Source organism: Perognathus longimembris, chromosome 28 (genome assembly GCF_023159225.1).
Source record: "Perognathus longimembris pacificus isolate PPM17 chromosome 28, ASM2315922v1, whole genome shotgun sequence".
NCBI lineage: Eukaryota > Metazoa > Chordata > Mammalia > Rodentia > Heteromyidae > Perognathus > Perognathus longimembris.
Window position 1 is genome coordinate 96915481 of NC_063188.1, and position 14386 is coordinate 96929866.

The following is a 14386-nucleotide window of genomic DNA, read 5'->3' on the forward strand; positions in this document are numbered from 1 at the left end:
AACATAGGCCTGTTGGCTGTGAAATTCCATAGTAAAACCCTAACAGGAAGCAATGTGAAGACTTACTGTACTGACTCTGAAATTCTCGTGCAGGGGAAACCCCATAGTATTTGATATGTTGAGAAGTTTTGAGCAATGCTGACCTGGGAGCTTCAGATTGTTTCAGATTCTGAGACAAGACAATAAGGTGGGAAGGTTTTACAGGAGGACAAGCTGAATAATGTCCATTCAAACAAGTATGTTTCTTTCGTGTACCTAGGGAAATGAGGCTAACTTGAGGGCATTGCTAAGGAGTAAGAACAAAAATAAGCATAAATCTGAAAATCCTAAAGCATCTAATGTTATAAAATCAATTTACACAACTATTAATGTGACTTCTCTAAAGGGCATTTCAATATTGGTACACAGGGGGCTGGGAATGTGGCTTAGTGGTAGAGTGCTTGCCTAGCATGCACGAAGCCTTGGGTTCAATTCCTCAGCACCAATAAATAGAAAAGGCTGGAATTGGCTCTGTGGCTTACTTAAGTGGTAGAGCTCTAACCTTGAGAAAAACAAACTCAGGTACAGTGCTCAGGCCCCAAATTCAAGCCCCAGGACTGGCAAAACAAATATTGGTACCCAGTATCCATGTTGCCTTTTTGTCCGTTTTTAATCTTTCATCTTGTGCACTCTGATTTGGGGGAGTACTAAGCATAATTATAACCTCCAAATCCAAAGATCTGTGGTAAAGTTCCATCCATAATTTAATGTGCGCCTTTCAGGGAGCACATAAGTACAGGGTGATAGATAACAGGGTGGTTCAAAGGTACAGGGGTGATAGCTTCCCATGGAGGGCTAAGGGCACTCATATCACCTACTCTCTCAGAAGTTTCAGCATGTCTTTTTCCATCCCTGCCGTCCAAACCATACAACCCTATTCCTTAATACAGTAAGCAAGATAAATGTTTTGGTTTGAACTAGTATTTCTCTGTGAAATTTAAGGAGAATTGAAGAGAAAGGAAAAGGGCTATATCCAAGAGGTACATTTTTCACTTGTTCAAAAAAAATCATATTCCTGCTATTCCATGGACTTAGGGGCACAAAAATGGGATAGAGGAAGCCATTAGAAAGAAAGAGGATATACTCTACTCCTGAAATATTATCCATCTTGAGCTCCATTCTCTCAGTGAATACTTGCTGTTGAGGAGATGCCAGGTGTCATCTTGCATCTGTAAAGGACAAGGGTTTGATTGCTTAGGGACATACAGAAAAGTAGAAGTATGAAAGAAAGAATCCCTAATCTTGTAACTGAGAATGCTTCTAGAAAAACCTATCTTTCTGAACCTCAGAGAACTTTTCCGGGTGTCCACTAGTAATTTTTTCTTTTATACAAAGAAATAGTTTCTTACACAGTTAGAGGTAGTTGGAAGCATAGTTGCAGAGTTTTATATGCATAAACATATTGCATTCAGGCTATGAAAATAACATGTAAGCTTTGAATCAAGCTGAAAAATTTAAAAACTAATAAATGCAAAAATGGAATAGCATTAAAAAATTTAAAACCCTTAGTTTCACGTCTAGAATACAAGCTCAAATATACATACCGAATTGCAACCAGTTCTGTGTTCTTCCTCTGAAACATTTACTGCCTTTTTAGTGAATGAGTGGAGACTTCCCTGTCACTTTTATTTGATGGAAGGAAACTTGGTTGTGAATCATGAATATATGCTTAGCTTCCTTCTAAACATCTGGCCTTCTCTAGTCCTTGGTCCTTCTGTTCCTTACTTCTATAAATACTTACTTCTATTCTGTTCTTTACTTCTATAAATTGGTCTATAAATACATTGAGGTTGCTATCATTTCCTTTGTACAAAATTCACTGGCCTTTTACAATTCTGACGTCAGCAAGGTCTCTTAGTCCTTTGAAGCATTCATAGTATGAATGATCATTGGTGTATACCTGATAGCACTCCAGGCATTTTACTGTTTTAAGTCTATCTGGATGAGTCTCAAGTGTATATTCTAAATTTACTCAGAAAACATAAAAGCTCTTCTGTGACAAAGATATCTTTAATGAAAAGACCATCTCCAATTCTAGTAAAATTGGGAAGGAAAAAGTAAACATAAGGAAGAAACACTTGAGAAAATGCAGAAATAAATGAGTCTTATATACAATTTTCATTGAAAACTTGCATCAATGGTAAAAATAAGAAAAGCTTCCTATCTTTCTTTTAGGTCTCTTTCTTAGTCATTGGAGCCATGACGGAGAATAAATTTGAATTTTGCATGTAAGTAAGACCTCCTACCTACTTCTCTTATGAGTTCCCACAATATGATAAGTTATTTTTTTTCTTCTTTATTGTCAAAGTGAACTACAGAGAGATTACAGTTTCATATGTAAGGCAGTGAGTATATTTCTTATCCAACTTGTTACCTCCTCCCGCATTTTCCCCCTCCCCCCTCCCCTTTCCCTTCTCCCCGCCCCCCCATGGTTTACACAATTGGTTTACAATTGGTTTACACAAAATGGTTTTGTAAGTATTGCTTTTGGAATGATTTGTCTTTTTATCCTTTGTCTCTCAATTTTGGTGTTCTCTTTGAGAAGTTATTTTTTTGAAAACAAACGTTTATAGTTGAGTTGTGATGGAGAAAAGAATGAAGGTATTTTAATCAATCATATAAAGTATCTCCATGAAACTGATAATTCACATGTAAACATTTTACTTTAAACTTTTGAAAACAGGAGCCTTATAATCTTAACAGATTTTGGATGTCCAAATACAGTTTTGTACTCACTCAGGGGCTTTTCTCTGACTCCTGGTACAAGTTAATTTTTTTTCTAAGTTGAGTAAGCCTGCATAAAGCTAAAGTCCTCACTAACCCCATTCCCTAGAGGTAGGTGTCAGAGTAAGCCATGCAGGCTACAGTTTCTGAGAGTTAACAGCAGGGTTCTAACTGGTTTAGTTTTACTTGAGTCTGTCAGGGCTGGATTTAGTGAATGCCATCTCTAGCTACCCTTGTTTGCAGCATACCAGGACTGATAGGTCCAGAACTTGGTGTGTTGCTCTCTTTTTGGTTAGGTGCCCTTCACATTCCTAATTTAGGTCCTCATACTGAATACTCCTATGGCCAAAGTATCTATTTCCTCCTAGGATAGGCTTTAATCCTGAGACCACCTTTGAGGGTGATAGAGTTCCCTCATCTGGACTCACCTGTCTATTGTCAGGCGTGGCTGTCAGGAGCATAAGGAGTCTGATGTCTGGGATTTTAGTGGTTCCATCAGTCCTCAGAGTTCTTACTTGGACTCTTGGTCTGATATGTACTTCCTCGTGTTCAGGTGAAGCTGGTCCCTCAAGAAAAAATCCAGTCAGAAATTTTGTTTGCTCTTTATTTAAAATTATTTTTTAGCTCAGTAAATAGTAGGGAATATGCAGAGAAATATGACAAAACAAGCTTTCTTTCACAAATGAACTAAGTATGTGTTTTATTTATTTTAAAATAAATACAATAAAGAAAAAGGCAAGATACGAATTAAACGTGCTACTTTTCTTCATTATTTTCCAACAACTTAAATCTGAGACTGTTTCACATTACCATTACACTATTATTATGGTATCTGGTTTTAGATCATAAATAAAATATGGATTTTGAATTTGTTTATGCAAATGCCAAAACTATCTTCCAAACTGATTTAAAAAGCAATGAATGTGAAAGCAAACTAACTGACAAACATTTTCTGAAGTAAAAAAATCTTCAATTAAAACTAAAGCCTTGAAAAATAACAAAAACCAATACAAGGATGTTTCAGCAATATTACTAGAAGCCTATGGCTTCTCCACTCCTTAGAAGACTGTTCTTCAAACACAGAGTGAAAAATTCGATGTCAGACCCAACAAGATATGGAAAGAGCTTGGAATTTATTTATGCACACATTTGGGATTTTTAAACCCAAAATACTAAAACTTTACCTTTAAACCTTTTTAAAAAGCAATGAAGTGAAGCTCACACTTGTCACCTTAACTACTCAGGAGACTGAGATCTAAGGATCACTATTTGAAACCCTCTTGGGCAGGAAAGTTTATGAGACTTTTATCTCCCACAAACTACTCAAAAGAAAGCTAGAAATGTCACTGTGGCTCAAGGTAGTAGAGCACTCTCCTTGAGCAAAAGAAGCTGAGAGACAGCACTCAAGCCCAGAGTTCAAGCCCCATGACTAGCAAAAAAAAAGGTAATGAAGTAAGAGTGCAATAATTGATGGATGAAGTAAAATAAATATAAAGTTAAATGATTAGCCTTGAGAATATCAGAACTACAATCTTAAAACAATATTACAACCATGTTATATAATGAGATAGTGTAAGTTAAGCTTTGCTTCTTCCTCCAGCCCATACTTTATTACATAGAAGATTCACTGTTCTTCAGATACACAATGAAAATTACCCCAGACCCAACTAGATAGAAGAGCTGAGTAATACAGCATGAGAAGGGACCTTGGCCTGGGAAACAGTGCAGGTCCCAGCTGCTGCCCTCTCTCTAGCTCTCCCTTCTTTATCCTTCAAAGCCGTATCATACAGTATAGGGAAAGCCCTACTGACACTAGCATTGATCTTGGCCAAGACCACTAGTACTTTCATGTTGGTGGTTTTAGCTTGGGCTCATGCACCCACAGGAGTTTATGGTGGGATGATCATTGCCAGGTGATCATCCAGGTACCTAGCAGTTCCAGGTACCTGTCCTACACCAAATATTTAGTGATGAGCTTTCCAGGCTCCTCAAAGATTAAGTGCCTCATCCCTGCATGTATCTCCAATGCATTCAGGAACTCCCATGACTTTTCCTCGGTGGCACCTTTGCCCTTCATGAAAATCACACCTAGGAGTGTTATCACCAGGCCTGTCTTGGGCAATCTCCTAATACCACTCAGACTCTTCTCACTAGAGTGACCTAGTTTATGAACAGGGGTGTAAGATAGACTATTGGGCCTTACTTGCTGTAACTCAATACCAAAGATCAGCTCTATGCTCTAGGATACTTTTTTGAAGATCTTTGGGGAAGTACTGCTTGTACTTGCTTTGGACGAACGTCATCCTACCCTGTGTAATGGGTTCTTTCATTTTAAAATTCCCTAGCAATAGTACCAGCATACAGGTCTTCCTGGAGATCTCTACATGTGTTCAGAGTGGAGGCTGCCATTTGGAAGGGGCTGCAACTGTATGAGGACTATCAACTCCCACAAGAGAATGCAGGAAGTTCCTGCAGCAAGAAAGCCAAAGTGCATGGCTACCAGAGACGGCTGGGGAGCTCAGATAACAGTGGCCTTGGAGTGAGCACCCTTCCTAACAGGAAGAGATGAGGAGGGGGATTCTACTGCTGCCTCTGCAGTAGGCTGCTCATCCTGCTGATCTTCTTATGCCTGCTGATGCTTGACACAGGAGGAAGGCTTGCTCTTCTGCCCTCCCAGCAGAACTGGTATCAGGGACAGAAGGCAGAAGACCTGGCAAGGCAGAAACCTGAAGGGATGAAACAAAATCTTGTGGTCCTCATCATGAGGGAGAGAACAACTTAACTTTACCCTAGGCCCCCTCTGCAGGTTTTCAATAGTGCTTATTACCTACTGGGTTTTTCTGGTTAGTCTATGTCCTGAGAATCTTATGAAGAAAGGTGGAGAGTTCTGGATCACTGTATGACAGTGCCAAAGCCACAGTGACTGGCAGTGACACCCCTTTTGTGAAGCCCTCAAGTCCTGTCCATTTACATTCAGACTGTCATATCCATTGTTGGTAAGGTCTAGATCTCCCTCCACATACCTCTCTCTGCTACTTTGAAAAGAACAGTAACAACTTCCCTAGTACCAAGGATGCAATAAAAGACAGCTTTTTCCCACCACTTCATTCTGAGACACCCAGGATTCTTTGCCAACGGGAGTGGGGGAGGAAGAGGAATATTTAGAGAAGCCCATTGCTACCCAGAGTGATCACATCCCTCACCTTGACTATTTGTTTGACCTGAGAATCCTGCTTGGCTAGCATGCTGCCATCCTCTTAGACTAAATCTCCTTCCTCCCTTATTCTGCAGAGGACCAAGTGAGTGAGTATGTATGTCCTTTAGCTTGTAGGCACTACGCTGACACAGTAGAAAGTGGTGTTCCTTGTGTCCACCCTCACACAACTCATGGTCCCTTTAGTTTTCATGATCAAATTCCATGGTTAACTGTATAGGCATTGGTTTGACCCTCTGCCGACCCCAATCCACCTTCCTAATTTGAAGGTGTTCATTTCATGAGGCCAGGAGAGGAAGTGAATGGCCTTTGAGCCTAACTGCTATAGCTAGAGATTTCAAGGGCCTTGGTGGAAGCAGGGCTCAATATGACCAATTTGTGTGTGTGTGTGTGTGTGTGAGATGGCAAGACAGCAAATTTTACTGATTCATTAGAATTCAGTTTTAACTCAGGTTATCCATGAAGATTCCTAATAGCACCCAAGAAGTCTTTCTTGCCTAAATTGAGACCACACCTCTCACAACTAAGTTATATCTCCAGCAGCCAGAAAGTAAGAAGTTAAGGTTTTTCATTTCCACTGAGGAATGTGGTCCTGGGGAACACAACCTTATGATACAGCTGTCAGTCTTCCTTTGTTTCAGAGAGGGTTATTGCCAAGAACTTAGAAAAACTCATTCATAAACTGCAAAGACTTCTCCCTCTTCTGAAATGAGTCAGAGTTTCATACTAAAGAGTTCATTTCTCTGGGAGTCTTAAATAGGAAGTAAGGAGGGGTTCAAGCCAAGCCTTTCTAGAACCTTCCAAGAAAGTGGTGATAGGAGTCTATGGTGTCCTCTTTTTGTGGCTAGGCTCATAAATTTTATTATTTTATCTTCAGGACTGTTACTACAACTACAAGTATTACTATTACTTTTCTTTTTCTTTTCTTGTCTGTTCTTCGGGAGGCACTGGATTTTGAGCTTAGGGCCACCACTTGACCATTTAAGCCATGCCCAAAGCATCTCTTACTTTTTCACATAAGGCCTGATTTTGTCCAGTCTGACCTGGGACAGTGATTCTACTACCTTGGTCTGCAAAGTGGTTTGGTTTACAACTGTAGGCCACTATCTTTTGCCTTACCTGAACTTCTTTTATAAAAAAATTCTTTAAGTAGTTCTACAAAGGAGTTGCCACCCCTCTCATCATTCTCACTCATTCCTCATCCAACCTACCATTTTCTTTACTCTTTTGTAGGGTATACATTGAATTCTTGACTGCATTCTCCCCTTCTTCTCTTCATTCTTCTTACTCTTTCACCTTGGCCTCTATTATCACTTTTTACTTTAAAATTGTATTGGCATATATTAGTTTTATAAAGAAATATAAATTTACTTAGCTTATTTTGTCTCTGTAAATAAGCTGTCCCAAGTATTATTTAATTGGGGGTATCCTGATCTGTTCTTTGTAGGTATGAGTGCTAGGCTAGTCTGCTGAAATTGTCACTACTTTCCATTCTTTTATTTGTTTTGGACGATTTTATATGAACTGGCAGTTTGTTTTACCTTCAAATTTTATGTATTTTACCTCCAAGCCCGGATGGTCCTAGTGCATTTTGATGGTGCTTGCCCTTGGACTATACATTAGTTTTCAATTGTTCAGTTGGACAGTACTCTTTCTAAGTGGACCTTTTTATTCATTTACAGTTGAAACTGTAATCCTCCAGATTTCATACTCCTGATTACTTTGTATTAGATCCATAACTGCCAGCACCTGGTTGGCTAATATGTTAATACTTACTATAGTGTTTTCTTAGTGGCATTAAATCTTTTTATACCAAAAAGATATATACAATTTTATTTACCTACTATAATTTATAATCTGGCCTTTTCTGATTGGCTCCACTATTTTATAATTCATCAGTTTTGCATATCTCTTTCTAATTGTCTACTTTCTGTTTCTTTATATTTAATACAACATATATTCTTGAATTGTATGGATATTGTTGGATAGCCTTTATCATATTTTTCATATGTCATTCTAATGACTATATGTGGTTTTGCATTTTTAGTTAGGCATTGTACCATTTTAGTCATATCCTTAGGCTTATTTGTTTCTCTTAATTTTTTTAAAATAAGTTCTTGTATTTTGCCTAGGCCTCCTATTCACCAAATAGCTTGGAATATAGGTACAGGCCAAATAAATAGTCCTGTAAGTGCCATTTGGGCTGTTTCCAAAAATAAAGCTAGTAGAAATTTAAGTGTAAGATATTTTTGTGAGTCGAATACATTTCTCATAATGCTCTAAGAATTTTAATACATAAATATATGTGATTTTTCTTTGTATTTTTGTACATACACATCTGAGAGAATCAAATTTGCTTCTGAGGAGAGCGACAAGTTTTTTTAGATGTTAGAGGATCCATGTTGTGTTTTGTTGTTATATTTTACTTACTACTGATATTAGAAATTTGAACAGTTTTAATTCATAGGAACAGATGGATTATTTCTTTTTCAGGAATGAGAGTTTTCTACATGAGAAAAATGTTAGGAAAAATTATTGACCACTACAAATATTTTGGATTACCCATGAACATAGAAAATACTATAAACACATCCCTCAGAGGTGATTTTTTTTTTTTAATAATGACCTGGGTTTTATTTATTTATTTCACGTCTGGAATGCTTAACATTTTATTTTTTCTTTACTTTGGTGATATACTTCTAATTTATTTTGATGAATAACTTTGTTTAGAATTATAGCTTTTTGTAAAATTTTATTTCAAATGTTATTATTTTTATCCATAAATAATAAAGTTGGAAAAACAACTTTAACTTTTTATAATGTAGAAATTAAAACATTTTACTGTACATAAAAAGAGAGATGTCTTGCATATTATTTTATTTATTTTTATTAATATCATTCTGTAGTTGTACAAAGGAGTTACTGTCTAACAAAGCACTGTGGGAAGATATCTTGATCAGTGTCTCCCCTTTCAACATTCTCACCAGTTTCCCCCCGCCATTCCTTCCCTCACTCTTCTTAATTTTGTAGGATATGCATTGAATTTTTAACTGCATTTCCTCTTCTCTTCTTCATTCATCTACCCCTTTCCCCTTGAGCTGACCCAACCCTTTTCAAGTACACACTTCCTAGTATATTATTTTGCTAATTTTTTGTTTTGTTTGGTTTTGTTTTGCCAGTCCTGGGGCTTGGACTCAGGGCCTGAGCACTGTCCCTGACTTCTTTTTGCTCAAGGATAGCACTCTGCCACTTGAGCCACAGAACAACTTCTGGCCATTTTCTATATATGTGGTGCTGAGGAATTGAACCCAGGGCTTCAAGTATACGGGGCAAGCACTCTTGCCACTAGGCCATATTCCCAGTTCTTGCTGACTTTTTATATATTTTTAAGTTAACATGTAGAAATTGTACTTGTTCTTAGGGCACTAGGTGTTTTTCCCATAAATGTGTAAGTTTGCAATATTAAATTGAAAACTAACATATCTATTTCTTCAAATATTTGTCATTTTATGGTACAAAAACATTTAAAAGATTTTGTTTCAACTTTTTTGGCCCTGAGTTTTTAACTCAGAGCCTTGTATTTACTAAGCTGGTGTTCTGCCCACCTGCGCCATGCCTCCAGCCCTGTTTTATGCTGCTTATTTTTACAGATGGAATCTAAGAAGTTTTTCTACTTAGACTAGCCTCAAACAACAGGAGTGTAGTTTCAAATTTCAACTTCCTTATTGGCTAGGGTTACAGTACAAAGCCATGTACACCTAGCTACTCCAGTTTCTTTGATATATACAGTGTATTCCACAATACATAACCTGCTATACAATAGGAGACTAAAGTTTATTAATCCTATCTAAGAAACAAACACATATTGACCAATTCTTTTCTCCTCTTCTACCCAGCATTATCTACAACGGCTTGTAATTTCTTACTAAAAGTCTATTTTTAGAATTTACTTTTAAAAGAGATAACATACAGGCATACAACTTTCTCAAAGACAGTGGACCTGATCACAAATTGTAATAAGATGGATTTCTGGAGAAAGTCCAGATTTCTGGTTGAGCTAGAATGTTTAAAATGTGAAGAGAAGCATGGTTGTAGCCCTCCAGGACCTTTTTTTTTTTTTTTTTTTTTTTTAGTGGTTTAAGGGATTGATCTCAGGTTTTTACATTTTCTAGGTAGGATATATATATATATATATATATATATATATATATATATATATATATATAGTGAGACAGATAACTAACACTTTTTTTTTGCCAGTCCTGGGGCTTGGACTCAAGGCCTGAGCACTGTCTCTGGCTTCTTTTTGCTCAAGGCTAGCACTCTACCACTTGAGTCACATCGCCACTTCTGGCCTTTTGTAATATATGTAGTGCTGAGGAATCGAACCCAGGCCTTCATGTATACAAGGCAAGCACTCTTGCCACTAGACCATATTCCCAGCCCCAGATAACTAACCCTTTTGATTTTGTTATCTTTCAAATATGGTCTTGTGGTTATCTCTAGGTAAGCATGGGAAACAAGCCTACTACTTGCAATTCCCATGTAGCTGGAATGTCTGGCACATGCCAGTATGCCTTCTTTATATTAGCTAAGAGGAGGATCTCACAAACCTTTTTCTGAGGCTCTCTTCAAACAACAGTCCTCCTGATCTCTACATTCCAAATATCTGTGGTTACAGGTGGGAGTCAGCACATTTGGCTTTATGTTTTAGAATAATTTCAGATTTGTAGTAAATATCGATGAATAGGCCAGAAAATCTCCATAAACTGTCGTGTCATTTCCCTTACATTTCCCCCACATGTCTTGATACTGACATCTACTCTGGTATAGTCATTACAAAATTGAGCCAATATTGACTGAAATCTATAGTTAATATTAACATTTATTTTTTCTGCTTTATATTTTCTATGAGTTTTTGTAAACTGTGTAATATATCCACTAGTACAGAATTATATAAAATAGTTCAACCACCCTAAATGTTTTCTACATTCTACTTATTCATCCTTACCTCTGTTCCCCTGAATTCATCTTTTTTGTTTTGTTTTGCTTTGGTTTTGCTTTGGTTTTTGGTGCCATTCCCTGAATTCAGTGCCTGGGCACTTTACCTGAGCTTCTTTAGCTCAAGGCTAGTGCCCTACCACTGGAGCTATTGATCCATTTCTGGCTCTTTGTTGGTTTATTAGCAGTAAGAGCCTTCCAGACTTCCCTGCCTGGGCTGGCTTTGAACTATGGTCCTCAGATGTCAGGCCCCTGAGTAGCTAGTATTATAGGCATGAGCCATACTGGTACCAGAATCTAATATTTTTTAATGGCTTTAATGCTTTTTCTTTGTCTACAATGCCATATAGTTGGAATTGCAAAGCCCATATCATCATTTTAAAATAGGTTGACTTCACTTAGGAATATATATTCAGGATTCTTCTGTGTCTTTGCATGGCCTAATAACACATTTCTCTTTATTAGCTAGCTTTATTTCACCTTATGTATTTAAACACCTTTTTAAAAAATCCATTCTTAAGTTTAATGACATTTTGATTGTTTTTTTCTGTTTGACAACTGTGCTTAACAGTACTATGAACTTTATTTAGTGTGGACATTTTTTTTCAATTCATTGAGGACAATTTCTGGATCATATAGTTAGAATATGTATGCTCTTATGAAAAGCTGCCAATATGCCTTCCAATGAGGCTGTGCCATTTGAATCCCTGCCAGCACTAAATCAGGTACCTGATGTTCATATCCTCTCTATCATTTGATCTTGTCAGTGTTTTGAATTTTAACCATTTTAAGAGTTGCATACTCATCTCTCTCATTTTAATTTGCACAAAGTTCTGAGTTAAATCTCCATGATCATCCAAAAAGGGAAGCAAGTTTATATAAGTAATGTTTCACCAAAATTAAATCATTTTCCCTTGCAAAGGACACTCTTTTTTTGTGTTTGTGTACCGATCCTGGGGCTTGCACTCAGGGCTTGAGCACTGTCTTGAGCTTCTTTTGCTCAAAGCTAGCACTCTGCTACTTGCGCCACAGTTCTGTTTTTGGCTTTTTGGTAGTTTATTTATGATAAAAATGTCTCATGAGCTTTCCTACCTGGGCTGTCTCTGAACCATGATCCTCAAATCTCAGCCTCCTGAATAGCTAGGATGATAGGCCTGGGGAATCAGCATGCAGCTTGCAATGGACACTCTTAAATATAGATGAAAACACAAATGGGAAGAAGAAATCATTTGTAAATACACAACAAGCAAGTGGTTTGTACTTAAAGTAAAAATAACACCAAAAACTCTCAGAAAATGTAGTCCAATTAGAAAATACATATACAACCCTAACACATTTCATGAAAAGATAATACAGAAAGCAAATAAAGGTAAATATGTTTAATGTGATTGCACACTAAAGGAATGTAACTGTTCCTCTTCTTTATGGATAGCACTCTTAATCCTTGATGTCTCATTTTGACTTCTTGTAGGTGTTTGACTAGTATCCTTTTTATGACTTGGAGCCAGCTAGTCAGAACAAAGACCTTAACAACTTGAGACTTCTGATGAAGTACATATGTATCTTCTGGCCATACTATCCCAGGCCTTCCAGACATAACTGCTACTGGTAAGTCATAGAGAACATATGGGGTTGGTGGTAGAGACTGTAGTCTACAGTGTGAATCTTATCAGTACTAACCTCGTACACTGCTAGCAGGGCTAGATTCCTTACATTTCAGATAGGAATCCATCCCCTTATTATCTCATCATAGCCTGCAGAACCAACATTTAGTTTATGAAGATCCAGATGGCTGTGTCTTGAGCCTTTCTTCGTATAGAACAAGGGTAGTTCCCAAAGGTCTCAAGGGTAAATTGATATTTTAGTGTGTATATATGCTGGGCTTGAGGCTTGAACTTGGGTCATAGGCACTGTCCCTGAGCTTTATTGCTCAAGGATAGCACTCTGCCACTTGAGATGCAGCTCCATTTCAAGCTTCTTTTTTGGTGCTTAATAGGAGTTAAAAGTCGCAAGGAATTTCTTGCTCAGGCTGGCTTTGAACCACAATTCTCAGATCTCTGCCTCTTGGATAGCTGGGATTACAAATCACTTTCATCTTTGGTACACTGTTTTACTCCATACCCTAGTCTATTAAGATGATAAAATAGTTCTCATTCACTTATGAATGCTCAAGTGGTTGTTAATAAAATGTGTATATTCATATTGTCTCCATCACCTCCGATTTTTGTTTGGTTTCTGGCACTCAGGTTCTGAGGTGTTGCCTCAGATTTCTTCAGTGAGGCAGTAGGAGTTCCTCCTTCATGGGACACTAGAAAATGCAAAAGCTAAACTCTATAAAATCATTAGCTCACCTGTCTCTGGCATCTACTGTGTATTGCAATTTACATATGTGTTTTCATTTAATGGTCTGCCTTCTCAAAAGCACAAATTCTAAAGAGACCTTGGTCCTTGGCTTTTTCTCTTGGGATTTTGGTGATCTATATGGTTTTGTTCCTTGTTTTCAATCCTCCTTTATTTTTACCTAGGTTAGTTTGAGGCATGGTAAACAGCAGCCATAGCTTCACTGTCATTTTGGAAGCTATAGATAAGCCATTGTACCTCTAAATATACCTTATTTTGTCTGAATGAGCATAGTATAGTGATTTATTTAGAACTTTTCTTCCTCCTTTCAGATATCATTTCTGTGGGTAATTATATACTTTTTTGTTACATATTTTAACTAGGTACTGATTTTTGTGGCTAGACTTTGGATTATGCTATCATGATCTCCCATATAGTAGCTTATTTTACCCTTATATATTTGAATACCAATGACTTTGTAACTATAATTGCAGGATCTTATTGTCACTATTATTATTTTTCTGCATTATTCACACCTATTATTTCTTCTGCTATTTTGTTCATTTTTACTTGCTATATGTACCATTGTACATCTGTGGTACTATTACTGTATTTTTCCAGATTTTATTGATTGTGTTTCTAATGTTTCATGTCTATGTTTTTTGATAATTTTATGATACAGACATTCTATTCTTAAGAAAATGAGTAATTTCTTCCTTTTCTGTAGGCTTTGAAGACTTTACTCATTTTAGTCAGTAGGCTTTTTTTCCTCTACCATTTGATTCAGTGAGTTCCTAAACATGATCTGGAAACCTTTGTGTAATGCCTTAGGTTTAACTACAATATTACTATTGTTCAATTATATTTTCTCTTTTCAATGAACTTCTTTAATTATGTTTGGCAACCTTCTTTCTAATTTAATTGAGTTTTTAAAAGTAGTGGCATGGTATTTGTAATAAAATAATTTTGTTATTAAAATCCCCAAATGGTATAAACAATAGGATAGAGAATAGAATCATGAACCTAATATATCTGGCACTAAGAACTGACAATTTTCAGTAGCTAAAA